Below are 16,430 nucleotides of genomic sequence, written 5' to 3'. Positions count from 1 at the left end.
CAGGTAAGCCTCCATAAAAGCTTACCTCTTTGAGTTCCACAATTTTAAATTACTTTTATACACTTAGAAATGAAATTTTCATGAAATTGCACTGCCTGTAGTGATATATGGTAAGAGAACTATTTAATTGGAACAATTTGACCTTAAGCTACCCTTTTATTGAAGAGTTATCCTCAAAATCATGGTACCATATTAAGCATAGAACCACAATTATCACTTATCAGCTAGGTTGACTGGCAAACCTTTGAATTGAAAGGTAAGTCCACTGAGCTGCCTGCCCATGACCTGTCTTTATATCCCATTTGCCACATATTTCTTCATAGAATATCATGTCTCTGAGAGCAGGGGCAGCACCTTCCATTTCTCTATGCCAGTTTTATTATGCTTCCATGTGTGCAGAACACCAGTTTTTGCTGACTTTCATTTTATAAAAAGAAACAAATTACCCATTAAAAGGAAAACCCTGCTTTTCAAAAGGTTGAATAATATAGATTTTTTTTAAATTTTAAATAAAAATCCAGCTGGTTAAACTGAAGCCATTGAAAAGAAGCTTAATTGAGGAATATTTTTTGGCTCTAAGCCCATCATCTTTTCATTTGATTGTAAACTGGATACAATTTTATTCACTTCAAGCTCTTGTCTTTCAGTATTTTATTCCACTGAGACCAGTAAAGAAGTGTTAATAGTCATGTTGAGCTCAGTTAGACTTTCTTCACTTAAATTACCCATTTTGGTTGTATTATTGCCAGCCAGCATTTTGCTTGTTGACATTTTTATTGAATGACTGTGCAAGAAATGTTGATACCTTCATATATTGTTTTGACCCTTCACTAATCTCTTTTTATCTGTCATTTTCCTCACCTGAAATATGCTCTTCTTCCCCCATGCTTTTATCATCCATCCATGAAAGCATGCCCTTTTATTCTCCTATAAAATTATGTCAACTTGTGTCCTTTAAGAATCTTTCCAGAGGATGTAACCTCTTATCTTTAAGGTAATATAAGTCAAGCAGATGCTGTGATTCCTTGATGGAAGAGAGTTTTATCTTCTTTCTTTCTTTCTTTCTTTGTCAAACATTGTCTTGTTTCTCAAAGGGAGTGGAAGACAAAATTGTTGAGGTGTGGAAATGTTCAAAAGCAATAAATAATTGCTTGTAGAAAAATCTGCATTTTCTAAGCTTTATGCTTCGTCAATTTAAAGCATTTGCTAAGGAAAGCAGCTGTTAAGTAATATCAACAATTGAGACCTGTTTTTTGTGCCCACATTCTTTTCCCTCCAATTTCCAACTTCATTTCTATCTAAGTTTAGGACTTGGAGTCATGCTCACAATTCAATTCCTTTATTGCCCTCAAAGAGTCTTTATTCATATGAAATGTTCAGAATTTAATATATTTTGTCATACACTATATGTAGGCAAACAATGTGGAGAAACAATGATGAACATATTGGAGATACTTTCAGTAGGTTGAACAGAAGGGGAATACAGCGCAAGAGTGGGCCTGGGTAGAAAGAGGATGTGTCTATCTTGTGGAACTTGGGGTTTCTCTTGGGCATCCAAATAGAGAGATCCAAAAAACAGATAGACATACAAATTTTTCTCTTAGAAAAAAATAGATCTTGAGAGACATATAATAATAACAAATATGTACTGATTACTTAGCATATAACAGGTACTATTATGTCTATTAACTCATTGAATCTGTACAATATCACTGTTAGTTTAGAAGACATAATTATCTTTGTTTTCAGAATAGGAAACTAATCTGAAACTCAGAAAAGTTTAACAATTTGCTGAATGTCACAGATAGCGAGTGGTCTAGTTGGCATTCCAAGTTAGGCAGTCTCCAGAGTGCATGCTACATTGTGCATTTTCTCTGTTTCACATAAGAATTATTATGTAAGCACATAGAGGATAGTTGACATTTTTGCCATGAATGTGATCACTGGAATAGTGAAAAAGTGTATGTCAGACAGAAACTAAAGAACACCCAATCTACTGATTGCTCCCTGTAGTCTTTAGTTTTACCTTCCATTCTGGCAGCTCCTGGTCATTGATGTCTGCTCTCCAGTACCATCCATCTTGGCAGCTTTTCCTTGTACAAGTACCTTACAAACAAATCCAGGAACTATCTCCAAGCCTGCTTTTGAGAACCTGAAGGGACCTGAATTTGCACTCTAAACCACATAAAATAACCCTTATGATAAACTTTAAGTTGACTATTAATGGAACTTTCTTCCCCTTCCTACTTTCCATTATATAGCCTTTTCCGAACACACAAAAACAATGAATGTGATCAAGGTCAGATATCTCTCTCTAAACTTTGAGATGCTTTCCCCCACTTTCATCTTCCGATGCACCAAAACACCTCTTGCCTCTCCTGCAAAACATACCCTTCAGATAACCTTTTTACATAAATCCCTACTTAATCTACTTCCATCTTGCTCTCATTATAAATCACTATGATTGCTCAATACACATAACCATTTCTGTGCAGATGTTGCTGGAAGCAAATGTTTATCTGTTTCTCTAATTTTGTTTACAAAAGATCAGAGAATGGTGTACTCTAGTTCATTAAGTTAAAAATAAAAGGAAGAAAATAAGTGTACAGTCAAAATAAGAAATTAGACATTTCTTTAGAAATGCAGTAAAAGCCTCACCTCTTCCATTGTATTGTAAGATCTTTAAGAGTCATACCATCCTGGCGAACACGGTGAAACCCCGTCTCTACTGAAAATACAAAAAAATTAGCCGGGCGTGGTGGCAGTATGCCTGTAGTCCCAGCTTCTAGGGAGGCTGAGGCAAGAGAATGGCGTTAACCCGGGAGGCGGCAGAGCTTGCAGTGAGCCGAGATGGCGCCACTGCACTCCAGCCTGGCCAACAGAGCGAGACTCCGTCTCAAAAAAAAAAAAAAAAAAAGAGTCAGAATTATGCCTATTTATATTGCACTTCACATAGGATTTTGCCCAAATAGGTGCACAATTCATATTTGTATTGTATGGATTGGAGCTAAAAGTGCATGGCAAGATTCTCATTTTAATTTTTTATCTTCCTCTTTACTATATATGTCAGGACTTAACCTACTTTTCCAATCCATAACTATAAGAAAATATAAGCAGTGTCCACTGTTACTGACTACTGAGTAATACTTTTTTAAGTATACCTCTATTATACATCATACAGTAGAAACTAGCACTTTTCACTAACATGAAATTATCTTCTATTTACAGTCACATAGGGTGGTTGTATAGTCCTGAGGCAAAATTAAGCATGGCTATACAACTTGCTTGGGCAATGAAATATGGATAGAAGTGCCAAATGTCACTTCCTGTTACAGTATTTAATTCTGATGCCCTACTCCCCAGCTCTCTGTTCCCTAGCCGTGAGGATTCTGAAATTACCTGTTGATGTGGGATTGTTACAGAATTAAAGCAGCTGGAACAAGAAACTAACACGTGGAGAATACCTGCCTTCTAGAGACACTCACACTGAAAGCAGGCAATGCATAAGCAAAAAACTAAAAATTTGTTACGTAAAGCCACTTAGATTTTGGGGTTACTGTGTTATCACTGCATAACTTAGCATAACTTGATATAGTACTTACTTTATAAATGTCTTACGTATCTTTCTTTCCATAAACAGTACATTCCTTCAGGTCAGGGACCAGGTCTGAAGCATTTCTTTACTCTCAATATTATGCAAAGATAGTTTTTGCTAAGCTGTCAAATAGTATTTGTGGAATAAATAAATGAAAAGTAAATAATCTTTATTTCTATAGAAAATGTGATATTATCCATTTGACCATTTCTTTCATTTTATCCTATCGAATTAGAGTTTAGCCTTAGGAATTGGCAAGCCTACTACAGTTTTGTCAGTAAAAAGTTTTTTCTTAAAGCTGTTTATTAAATTTATTCCCAACCATTTTGTACTTTTTATTTTCTTGTTTTATATATGTGTATGTTTTTAAATGTTCTTTTAAAATTGTGATTATTAGACTAAATATTGTAATCAAAAGGCAGATATTGTTAGACTAGTTCAAAAAAACAAGACCAGCTATATTCTGTCTAGAAGAAATAGACTTTAAGTAGAAGGATACATTAAGTTAAAAATAAAAGGAAGAAAATAAGTGTACAGTCAAAATAAGAATATTGGATTGGTTATATTAATATTGGAAGATTTGAGAAAAGAAAAATGTGTTCAATAAATTGTGCTGGAAGAAACTAAATATCTTTATGAAAAAACTGAACTTTAATAGTTACCTTATACCATAAACAAAAATTTTCTTAAAATAGAGCTAAATGTGAAACTAAAACTCTAATACTTCTAGAATAAAATATAGAAGAAAATCTTTGTGAGATTACAATAGGCAGATTATTCAGATAAAAGCTAAAAAATCATGAATCATAAATTTGATAAAGTGAATTTCATCAAAATTGAAAACTTCTGCTTTTTGAATTCCCTGGTTAAGTAATTGAAAAGTAGAGCAAAATGATGAAAAAATAAATAACAATCTCTATTCTTTCAACTCAATAATAAATAGCAAATTAAAAATGAGTAAAATATTTGACCATATACATCACAAAAGACGACACTCAAATGATCAATAAACATGGGAAAATATGTTCAATGTCATTAGGGATAAGGGAAATTAAAATTAAAATCACAATGAATGATCACTGTCAAACTGTTAAAATAGATGAAACTAAAAAGACTGATAATAACAAGTGTTACTGAAGATATGTAAAAACTGGAAACTACATAAATTTTGATAAACTGAGGAATGAATAAAGAAATTATGATACATTTATACAGTAGAATACTACTCAAAAGAAGAATGAACTTCTAACATACATATAAAAACATGGATAAATCTTTTTTAAAAAATCTTCCTGAGTGTAAAAGGTCAGATACCAATGAGTAAATGGTCTATGATCCATTTTTATGAATTACGGAAAATACAAAGATAATCTACATTGCCATAAAATAGATCAGTGGTTGCCTGGGGTAAGAGTTTGGGGGAATTGGCAGGAAGGGGGCACAAGAGAACTTTTCAGGAAAGGAAAAGTGATGAAAACTGTTCTATATTTTGAAGGTAGGAGTTGTCACACAGTGTATAAATTTGTAAAAACATCAAAATATATACTTAAAATAGATGTTTTATTGCATATAAGTAATACATCCATAAAGCTAAATAAATAACAATACCTCTCAAAATAAATATTTAGGAACATGTATTGTTAATGTTCCTGGAAATTAAGGATAAAATGGAGTGTCTCCTCTCATTCCTAATGATGAGCTAGCAACGTATTTTCACCCCAAACTCACAAGTTTGGGTTTGCTAGTCCAAAGACCTTATTTCCCAAGGGAAGAATCCCATAACCATGGTTTCATTAAAACTGAAAGTTGATATTGCCACCAGGCCACTTTGGGATTCTCATGCCAATGAATCAATAAGCAAAGAAGGGAGTTACCTTGCCAGTTAGACTGATGGATCTTGACTTTCAGAAATGAAATGAAATTGCCCCTACAGGTGATAGACTGAGGAACATCTCAATAATTCCATGTCTTATGCTAAAAGTTAATGTAGAACTACACAGTACAATAAATGTTAGACTGTCAAAGGTCCACGCCTTTCTGAAATGAAGTCTTGAGTTACCACACCAGGCAATAAACCATTAACATCTGAGGCCCTTGCTGAGAACAAAGGGAACATGAAATGGATAGTGAAAGAAGGTAGTTTTAAATGCCAGCTATGACCATGTGACCAGTAATAGAAATGAGAACTGTAATAGTTATTCATGTCTTCTATATTTTGATATAAACAAATTGTGAATATATTAATCATTTGTCTTTTCCTTTTCCATTTCCCATAAGATATGTTAACAGTAGTTAACCTTATATCTTAGTAAATAAATGCAAATATGCTCATGTAGATTAAGGAACATCTCCCAAAGACTGATAAAAGGACTTTGTATCTTATTTTGGAAGAGGGTTAGTGAAGGGATTAATAATAAACAACATGGCTGTTTTTGGATGCCATGTTAAAAAATGGAACATGATGGTTTTCCCAGTGTTAATTTAGCTAAACTGGAACTAAATGTCCCAGACTTTTCTTACGTGTATAACATTGATTTAGAATTGGCCATTTACCTTATCTACAGGATTTGGAAAGCAGAAGTGAAGAAACAATGAATTTTTTGCTCTGAAGGCTAGTGCAGGACACTAGGCACTGTGGCTGCTTATGTAGACTTATATTGATCTACTGGTTCACTTTATTGACGTGGTCAGAACCCAAATCCACAACTACTGTAGCTGCCTCCAAAATCTTTTCCCTCAGCTTCTCCAAGTTCTTATGCAGAATCATATGGAAAACTGTGTAAAAAAACATTAACTAATTCCACAGGTCACCAGCATTATTGAGGCTGAAGGTGATGAGAGAGAGATGTGGACTCCAGATGGTCTTTCTGCGTTCCTGCTGGTTTTTGCTCCCCCACTTCACAACAAGCTTTCCTTCCTAGCTACTTACCCAGTTTACCTAATGCCTCTCTACCATTAATATATTTATGATTTTCTAGAAATCTGCTATTAATAATGTAAAAGCTATATTAATTTAATAATACTGTATAGTAAAAGCAACCATTAGTAGCCAGGAAGAGATTTCACAACTCTCTGATGTCATTTATCATTTGAAAAGTGAGCATGTATTTATTTCATGTGTTGCAATATAACCACTGGATAAAGACGCCTTCAGGAAGGGCTAGAAAAGGAGAGAGGGTGTGTAGAAGAGTATTTGATACTTTGTTCTAAAGATGGGAGACACAGGACAAATGTAAGTGTCACTAGGGAAGAGGGCTAGGACTATGGCGAAACACACAGAAATCAAATCACTACATGCTGTGTAAGCTGGTATTGCATTCGCCATGTTTATATAGGTAATGGTATTTACCAATATATTACTCACTCAATAATCATTTGAGAAGATCCACTTAAGAACTATAATTCACACCAAAGTCCAAAGGAAAAATGTTTCTCCTAAAAACCTGATAGAACTTTTTTTTCTATTAAGAATAAAAGTTATATAATCAATTATATCTCATTCTCTTTTACTCTGGCCACTTAGAAGCTTTATATCACTTTTTAAAAATTAATTACATAAACTATTTTTCTTTCTGTTCTATATTTTCTTGGCCTTTTGGCAATAAATTAAAATTTTGAAATTATGACATATAGTTTTATAAAAGCTACCTATTTATTAAAATAAAATTCATGAATACATGGATTAAAACCAAATGTAATAGACATTTTTGAAATAAATATACCAATATAAATAATTAAATTCATATTGTTAATACTAAGTGTATATCTGCTTAATTCATTTTTTATTAGTAAAGAGTCTTAGTCATTTGAGACCATTTGAGCTAATCTGTTTCACTTAGAGTAATGCATTCTAAAAGACATATTAAAAATTGCATGTAATGTTAGGTTAGTTTGACACTCAATCTTTCCCCCTATGTCTACCGTTTCTTTCTTGTATAATAGAATTATTTCAAACCAACAGATTACTTTCAGGGAGGTTAGTCCTAGGCACTGGCAACTTATGGTGCTGTAGCCCTTTTTTTCAGTTACAGAAAATTTAATATATTTCAATTTTTAGATGTTATTCAGTGTTTGGGGTATTTGTTATATGATATGGTTAAGACAATATCTGAAATTGAGGAAAATATTAAGATGTAGACTATAGTCTTACAGACAGTTCATTTCAATCCACACATCATGGCAGTTTTCTGTTCCACTGTAAGATTATTCTTGTTTTCCACATCAGTGTTACTTTAATACATGAGCTCTAAAAGGAGTGATATCATAGTCACTCCTGATTCCACATGTCCTAGCACCATTAGCATTCATACTAAATGAATGCCATTTAACTTAATGAGAAGTTCATTTCCTCTGTCCATTTACTACCCCTTTAAGTGTCTATCTTCCTTCCTGAGCCTGCTGCAAGGCATGTAGGCAGCTAGCAAATGAGGATTTAAAAAGATTTTTATTTTATATGCCTTGAACTGAATTGGTCGTATCCTATTTTCAGTCTTCTTTTCTCATATCTTAGCAAATTCCATATTATTCCTACCAAAGTGGTTTATTCAGTAATATAATAACTGAATTGTCAACTTTCCAGCCCCATTTGTGTTTTGATGAATCATTTGAGTTTTTTTAAAGGAATGAATGTTTGGGTACCATTGTTATGACTGAAAGAAAACCATGGTACCTTGTTACATCTCAGGTAGATGTTGTACTGCAAGTGTTTGAATACTTTTTAATATTTAGATGATTGAAGTTCACAATAAGAAAGCACAAATTCTAAGAAAGTATATAGCTGTTGAGATGACGCTGCCATTTTCCAAAGCATAACACCCATTTCTTGTCACGAAATTTTATTCAAGATGCTGAACTGCACACCACAGAGAATGAGATATCAGCAAAGGAGATGCTAGAGAAAACATAACAACAAAAAATCCTGATGGATTCCTTAATCATATAAGCCACTGGTGAACAAAAAAGCACTGTTAAGATTGCTTCAGAAATTAGGTCGTGACCTGACTTTTTGAAAAATAGCGCAAAGTAAATTGAAAACATAAATGGATACACGTTTCTGACAGAGGTTGGGAGAACTGCCTTTCCGTATAACGAAGATGAAGGATGTTTGTTCTGTCAAAGACAAACATTAAAATTAACGACACCAGTCCTAAAAAGGATGAATTATTTAATTTTAGAGTATATATCATATATTCATCTCATCAGTATGTGTGTAAAGGGTGTGACTCTACTCACAAAATAATTTGACTGAAATGGGGAAAACCAAGCCAGGAGCGCACACAGCGTATTCAGAAGTGCATGTCTGCCCTGACAGTGTGAGGACCTGAAGGAGATGTGGTATGTCCATGACAGCTTGCACACATAGCAGTGTTATCCTATTGTGCCCTACCAGATGACTTTGTTTTTCCCTCTAGGGTCTTTGCTCTATTCTAGTTTCATGGCTCAGCTTTCTTTTGCTGATGCTGGCCCTCCCCTTTTTGGCCTGTTTCGCTACCTGTCTGGCTCCAGATTTATGGATATTTTTCCCCAGCTCCAGCCAGAGACTGCTGAATTAGCACAATGCGTAGCCCAACTCAAGGAAAACTCCCTGGCCTTCAGTCTCAGGTGTTAGGATTCAGCACTGCTTACAACAGGAGCCAACTACTGTATTGTTTATTATAGTTTTGACCATTTTTATGCTTACTGTTATCTAAAGTTTCAGAAGCCTAACTGAAAACAATGCCTGATCCCTTGAATGTTGCTGTCACCAGGTGCTAGCAAGAGCCAGGTGCTTCAGTAGCACTAATAGAGAAGCCTGGTGACTTTGGCATTTGCATGAACTAGACTCATTAGGGAAATAGGAATTAAAGAGAATAGTTTCAGTCAACATACAAAGGTTGGAGAATTTACAAACCAATATTCTAGTCCATATAATAATTACACCTAAAATATTGACTAAAAAGAATCAAAATTTCCTGATACACACGATGTTTATAAAGTTTGCACTGTTTAAATTGTGGATGATTCAGTGTTGTGCCAAGTGGTTTTTGTTTTGTTTTGTTTTGTTTTGCTTTTAATCAGACCGACCTCAGAACTATGACCTTAGGACTCTCCCACTTAGAGCCAGCTTCATTAAGAGACTTAAACTCCCTGAGCTGTAGTTTCTACATCTCCAAAGTTAAAATAATATCTACTTTATAGAGTTGTTTTCAGTATTTAATATTGATAAACTAGCACACATCAGACACCAAATAACACATTTAAAGAAACTAAAATTACTACAGCACATCATATATATAAGTATGCATATAGGTAACATTTTTAAGACTGTGATATATGTAGCATAAAAATGCTTAATACTTTTAAAATGCTTCAAATATAATAACGGACTTGCCCCGCACAGCCACAGTCTCCAATGTTTTGTCACTTTGCATCTTTCTCCCCTCTCCTCTCAGCTGATGAGAAGTCTGTCAAGGTTCCCTAAGATAAGGAAGCTTAAAGCCTATCTGGCACCTCAATTCTTGTGAAGAAAGAGAAGGAAAATAGGAAAATCTCCACGTTCTTTAATACATCCTATGAAGGATAAATAATTTTCAAAACATGATATTGTCTTTTCCAATCTGATTTATTCAACCTGAAGTGACATTAACATAGAAAGATCAGAGAGCAGTATGATTTAATGTAAAAACCAGCTTTCACCTCAGACTAGTCTTCACTTGAAATACTACTCTCTTGCTTGCCTGCAGTTTCAAACTTCCATCTGCCTCTATAGCTTTAGACACATGGTGCTGTCCTGTGGATGACTGTGTTCATGTAAATTGTGCCACATTGGCTGAATTCCTTTCATAACACAGCCTCCATCATAAAATTGGAATAACCAGGTAAAAGTCATCCTCATTCTCCTTGAGCTGATGAATGCTTTGATTTCACAAACCTATTGCTGACTGCTAGCCTCTTTACATTTTCCTTAAGAAGCCGTTTGTCCCCTCAATTTCCCTGTACCTGCTGGAGTTCCTTATTTCACGAATGTCATTTTTAAGGCTTTTTTAGTTTAATATTTTATTGTTTTAAATTTATTTTAGATACTTAATATACTGATTATCAGTATATTTGCATAGTTTGAACTTACTCCAGATACAAATAGACCTCAATTATTAAAAGGTGTTATGCAAATCGACTTGTTTCCAAGATGGTCTGTCTAGGATCACTTTGGTATTTCCCAGACAAAAAGAAGTATCTCCATATGTAAAAAGCCCCCTAAATCCAGGTATGATCAGACAAGCTAGAAAAAAAAACTGTATCGAATAAGAATTTCAGCTTTAGGAGGTGACGTTGAGGCTCCGTGTGTGTGTGTGTGTGTGTGTGTGTGTGTGTGTGTGTGCGCGCGCACCTCTCTCTGCAACCCTTAACGTGACAGACGTTCCCTTCCTAGCTCCTCCTCCTCCTCAAATACTCAATGACAGCCTCAAGCTTTCTTAATCCAAGAAGACCTCAGTACTTCAGACTTTATGCCATTTATTCTTTACAATAACTGTGTGAGATAGGTTATATTATCCTCATTTTAGAAATGTGAAAGCAAGGCTCAAAAAGTTAAACCACTTGCTTAGGTGAAATAATTATGTAGCAAAGCCAGGATTTTAACTGAGATTCATCTAGAATGGAAGCTCACATTAACTCCATAAAATAGTATTTATCCATGGACGATCATACAAATGTTGGTTATTTTCATCTAGGGAAGCCAAAAAGTGGGAAATGAACTTTAAAGAGAATAGAATATGGACATTCACAAATGGGGAAAAAAATACATCTTAAAAAAAGAAAGCATATAAGCACAAAAACTACTGTGGAAATGTTTGAGTCATAAATGAAGAATAGCAACCTTTCCATTTGGTTATTTTTTCTAATGTGAAGAAGAAAATTAGAGACATTTTTTTGGAAAAGAATGCTTGGGACAACCCTGAAGCCTTGAAATGACAGGCTGGGGAGTTTGAACTTTATTCCACGGGCCACTGGGAACCCGTGGAGGCATTTGAGAAGATGGGTACATTTCAAGAAAAGCTATGTGGAAGAATTTCATAAAGAAGAAATATAGGAAAAGAGACTCAAGCTGGGGAGACCATGCATCCAGTTATCAGAGTGATTAGAGAATAATAATGGGATGGAGAGCATTGAAAAGAAGGGAAGGAACACGTGCAATGTTAGAGAAAGGTTAAACATGCAGTAGAAGGTTATTCTGCACAATCCTCCCCACTGTGTTTTCCTCAATTGCCTGTGATTTGTGTGTAAGTCCTACATTATTTAGCAGTTGTAAAAAGTTAAAAACTAAATTTTGATCAACAAGCACTTAGAAAGTTTGGGCAAATACTGTAAGGAGATAGCACCATTCTAACTCAAAGTGACTTACATTAAAAATACATATTATCTTCAGGGAAATATGGGGTAAAGGTAAGAGAAAATGAAGTTGACAGGTGAATCTATACAATTAGCTTGATAAATTTTAAGCTGAAGTTTCATCATTGGAAAGAAAAAGAGATGTTCAGTGGAAAACTTAGAGGGCTATTATTGAGTGAGATATTTGGAAGGACATAGAGTCCAATACGCTCAGTTGGGCTAGGGGTTTCCCTCCAGCTGATCACCTCATGCCTGTACTTTCTTTTGCCATTAAAGATAAAATAAAGTGTGAATAAAATTGAAACCACACATGTAAAGCAAACACAATTTAGATAAAAGGCAATAATGTAGTATAAAGGAGATAAAATAGCAATCTAAAAATTCAGAATAGATAAAATATAGTAAAAAAGGCAAGAATAAAACAGAAAAGATTAAAGAAAATTTAAGTAAGCAAATATTGACTAAAAGAGTATAAGAAGAAGATAGGCTATTTAAAGTTGACAAATTTAGCTATAAGAATATCCTTTTTAAAAGGACAGGAAAAGTACTACAGAGCTCAGAGTTAACCCTTGGGACAGACGGACCTATCAATTTCCAGCAGTCACCCTGATGCATATCCTCCTCCTGAGCCTGAGTTGGCTCTAAAGGGTCCACCGCCAAGAGACAGAGGCCCCTGAGACATGGTCCTTTAGAAAGAAGCCTTTCATTTCTAACACCTGGGCTCCTTTACATATTTGGCAAACAGTTTTAACAAGCACAATTCCAGCCAATTTTTTCTACCCAGGTTCTGCAAGTTAGCAAAGTCTCTTTTACATATAACCCAGAGATAAGACAGATGGATTGAGAATATTCACCAGCTAATTTAACAGGGGAAACAAAGGAACGGTAGCATTGGTGAGAGGCCCAACATTACAAGTGTTCATCCATGGCTACTGCAGGTACCAAGGGGGATATAAAAATGTGAGATATGTTCCCTTCTTCTGTGTGAAGCCATAAATACTGAAAGAGCAGCTTACAGATAAATCACATGGAGACAAATCAGCAAGAACCACTACTAGAAAAACATTTGTGTCTCTAGTCAATTTGATTGTTGGAGAAAACAATACTTATATTTTATGAATTTCGCGAGTAAATTCCACATAGTCATTGACGAGCCAAGACTCAAAAATTCTGGTTGGTTACCAATCATACTATAAGGCTGGAACTCTTACTTGGTCAAAGAAAAAGTAAAAGCGATCAACTTGGTGGCTGGTTGTAGTTACAGCAGAGAGTGAGGTGTGCCTCTGGAGCCAGCCTGCAGACCTGGCTTGTGTCTCTGCCATTTCCTGGCTGGACAATCTCTGGCAAGACCCTTCAACCTTCATATACTCAAGTTCTTCATCTGTCACATGGGGATAATGCTATAGGGTTTTTACGAGGAACAGATGCATTAATCCATGCAAAGTGGTAATGTGCATAAAGCCTGGCACATAAAACGTGCTCAGTAAACATTTGTGATTATTGTTATTATTCTGATAGCAAGGGCTTGCTTGATGTTTGGAAAAGATGATAGCCAAAATATCTCGATGTCCTCAAAGAAATCTCAAAATGCAGAGCAGCATTTGGGTAGAAGCTAAAAATCTAACACAAATGCTAAAACTAATGAGAAAAAAAAAAGAAAGAAGAAAACACAACAAACACCTCAAACCACACACAAAGCTTCTAACACCAACACCTGACTTTCCTTAAGAAAACTTTGACAAAATGTCTGCAAAAGATAAAAGTTACACAAACAATAAGAACTAGCACTTACGGCATACTTCCTTTGAAGCAGATACTGTTTAAGCATTTTACATTCAGCTTACTGATCCTACTAATAATATCATAATGTAAGTGTTACTATAATCTATTTACTGATGAAAAACACAGGGTGGTTAAGTAACTTGCCCAAGGCCAAACAACCAGTTTGCAGAGGAGCCAGGAATCAAATACAGGCATGAGGCTGCAGTGACTGCTTAGTTAAAACTTCTGAGAGAATTCTATGATTCCAATGAAGTAAAATTAAATGTTCTCCTCTTCCCTGAAGCCCACATCTACTGCATGGATAGCCATACTTTTCCATAGCTTAATTTCCTTTAGGGTTCTTCAGTTGAAACTTGAAATGAGCTTTAATGGTGTGAGCCTTGGCTTCTTTCTTCTCTCTCATTCTCCCTTCCTGGGCTATGTGTGAGTCATAGTTAGAGCTAGACGCCAAAGGGAGAGAAAAATGATGAAATCTCGATTAAGCTCTGTATACCAAAAACAGATCATCTTCATTTCAAAGCCTGCGAGCTTAAAGCTTTTGTTAACTTTAGAACTGTATTTGGATTAAATATACATATAATACTTACACATTATTGAACAAGATTATTCAGCAATCAACATCATTCTGTTTACAACATATGTTTTCAATATTGTTCAACAATGAATTCCGACTAGTCAGCTCCAGACTTCACCTCACATTTTCTGTCTCAATTTGACATTTGTAATCATTAAATCCACTTGCTTTTCAGCAATCCCCACCCTCTCCTGACATCCATTCTGTAGACATCAAGCTACAAAACAAAACCCTCTGGAACAAAACATGAGGGAAATAATGGATCCAGGCTGACCAATCAGCTATGAGCAGGATACCTTTGAGAAGTGTAAAGAAAAACTAGATAAGCGGAGAATACACCAATTTGGAATGGGATAAGATGGTGACATCACATAGAGGGGCTATGGCACAGAAGTAGCAACAAAATATTAATCACCGTTCCTTCTCATTGATGTGTGGGCCAAGGTTTCAGGGGCCCCACAGAACTAGAATCACAAAAGCACAATGCAGCACTCCCTAATCAATTCATAGGGTGACCTCAGAGCATCAGTCAATGGAGGTTAGCGGTCATTTTCAATTTACTGTGAAAGAAGAGCTTTTAAGGAAGCCCTTAATCAAATGTCATTAGTGTGGAGGGTGATGGACGATCCATTTAGCCAAGACTATGTGAAGTAATATAAAGCAACCTTAAGTAGGGTTGGCCCTGGGGCATCTTATTTACCAAACCAAATTCAGTTTGATTTTATGCTTTGTTCAAAATGATGTTGGAGCAGTTTCTCTCCTTTACTTACCTAATGTGATCCTGACCCATTGCAGTGACCGAAGGCATCCCTTGGATTTTCTCTCCACACTCTACCTTATAGTTACAAAGTGAAGTAAAGCACAATTACTCTTACTAACAGCACATATCATTTTCTTTCTGATGCCTTGTTTCTGATCAAAAGTAAATTTGGAAAATAGAAAAGAAACACCACCACCCAGAAATAACTCCTGTTACTATTTTGATATATGACCTTTCAGTTATTTTTCTTTGCCTTGTTATATTTAACAATATAATAAGCTTTTCTTTCCTGTGCTGTCTTATTTTGAGTCTTCCCCTACTTGGAGTAATCCACAGGCCTCCAGGAGAATTGGAGTTCTTAGAGCAGGAAGGCAAAGACACAGTAAACCAGCAAACTTTAGTCGGCTTCATCTACTAAATAGGCAGTTAAGATGAAAGCAGAAGGCCGGGCGCGGTGGCTCAAGCCTGTAATCCCAGCACTTCGGGAGGCCGAGACGGGCGGATCACGAGGTCAGGAGATGGAGACCATCCTGGCTAACACGGTGAAACCCCGTCTCTACTAAAAATACCGAAAAATTAGCCGGGCGAGGTGGCGGGCGCCTGTAGTCCCAGCTACTTGGGAGGCTGAGGCAGGAGAATGGCGTGAACCCAGGAGGCGGAGCTTGCAGTGAGCTGAGATCCGGCCACTGCACTCCAGCCTGGGCGACAGAGCAAGACTCGGTCTCAAAAAAAAAAAAAAAAAAAAAAAAAAGATGAAAGCAGAAGACTCCAAGGGGAGCTAGGCATAGGATTTAAGACAAAATAATGGATTGGAAAGAGAATAGGAGATGTGAGTTGTCCTACCCTTGGGAGATGGACTGAGGGTCACTGAGGAGTGGGGACACGCAGATGACCAGACTAAAGGAACCATGTACAGGACAATCATGTCAGGATCAAGGGACTACTGAGCCACTCTTCCCACTCCTTCTTCTCCTGTCCCAGCACCTCATAGAAGCTGAGCCCATGTCTGCCGGCTTCCTGTGCCTGAAAGCCATACTTTTGCCATGTGTGCTGAGGAGACATTTTGGCCATCCTTCTTACCTTGACAGAAGGTCTTCCAATTATAGCAGAAATCAGCTTCGCTAGCCAACAGTGCCCCCAAAATGAAACATACAAAGCCTGCATGTTCAATTCCCAGACAAGGGGTAATAACTGACATTTTAATATCGGGTTGTGATTTTGATGATGCTAACTGAATGTCTTTTTTGTTACTGTAAGAGGACTTTAATTTCCTTTGAGTTCCTCAGAAAAGCAAATCCTAAGGCATCCCTTTATATCTGAAGTATTTTGAGATATATATTTTTTTCATTTAA

Source organism: Rhinopithecus roxellana, chromosome 5 (genome assembly GCF_007565055.1).
Source record: "Rhinopithecus roxellana isolate Shanxi Qingling chromosome 5, ASM756505v1, whole genome shotgun sequence".
Taxonomy (NCBI): domain Eukaryota; kingdom Metazoa; phylum Chordata; class Mammalia; order Primates; family Cercopithecidae; genus Rhinopithecus; species Rhinopithecus roxellana.
The sequence above is the reverse complement of the archived record's forward strand: the minus strand, read 5'-3'. Positions refer to the sequence as shown.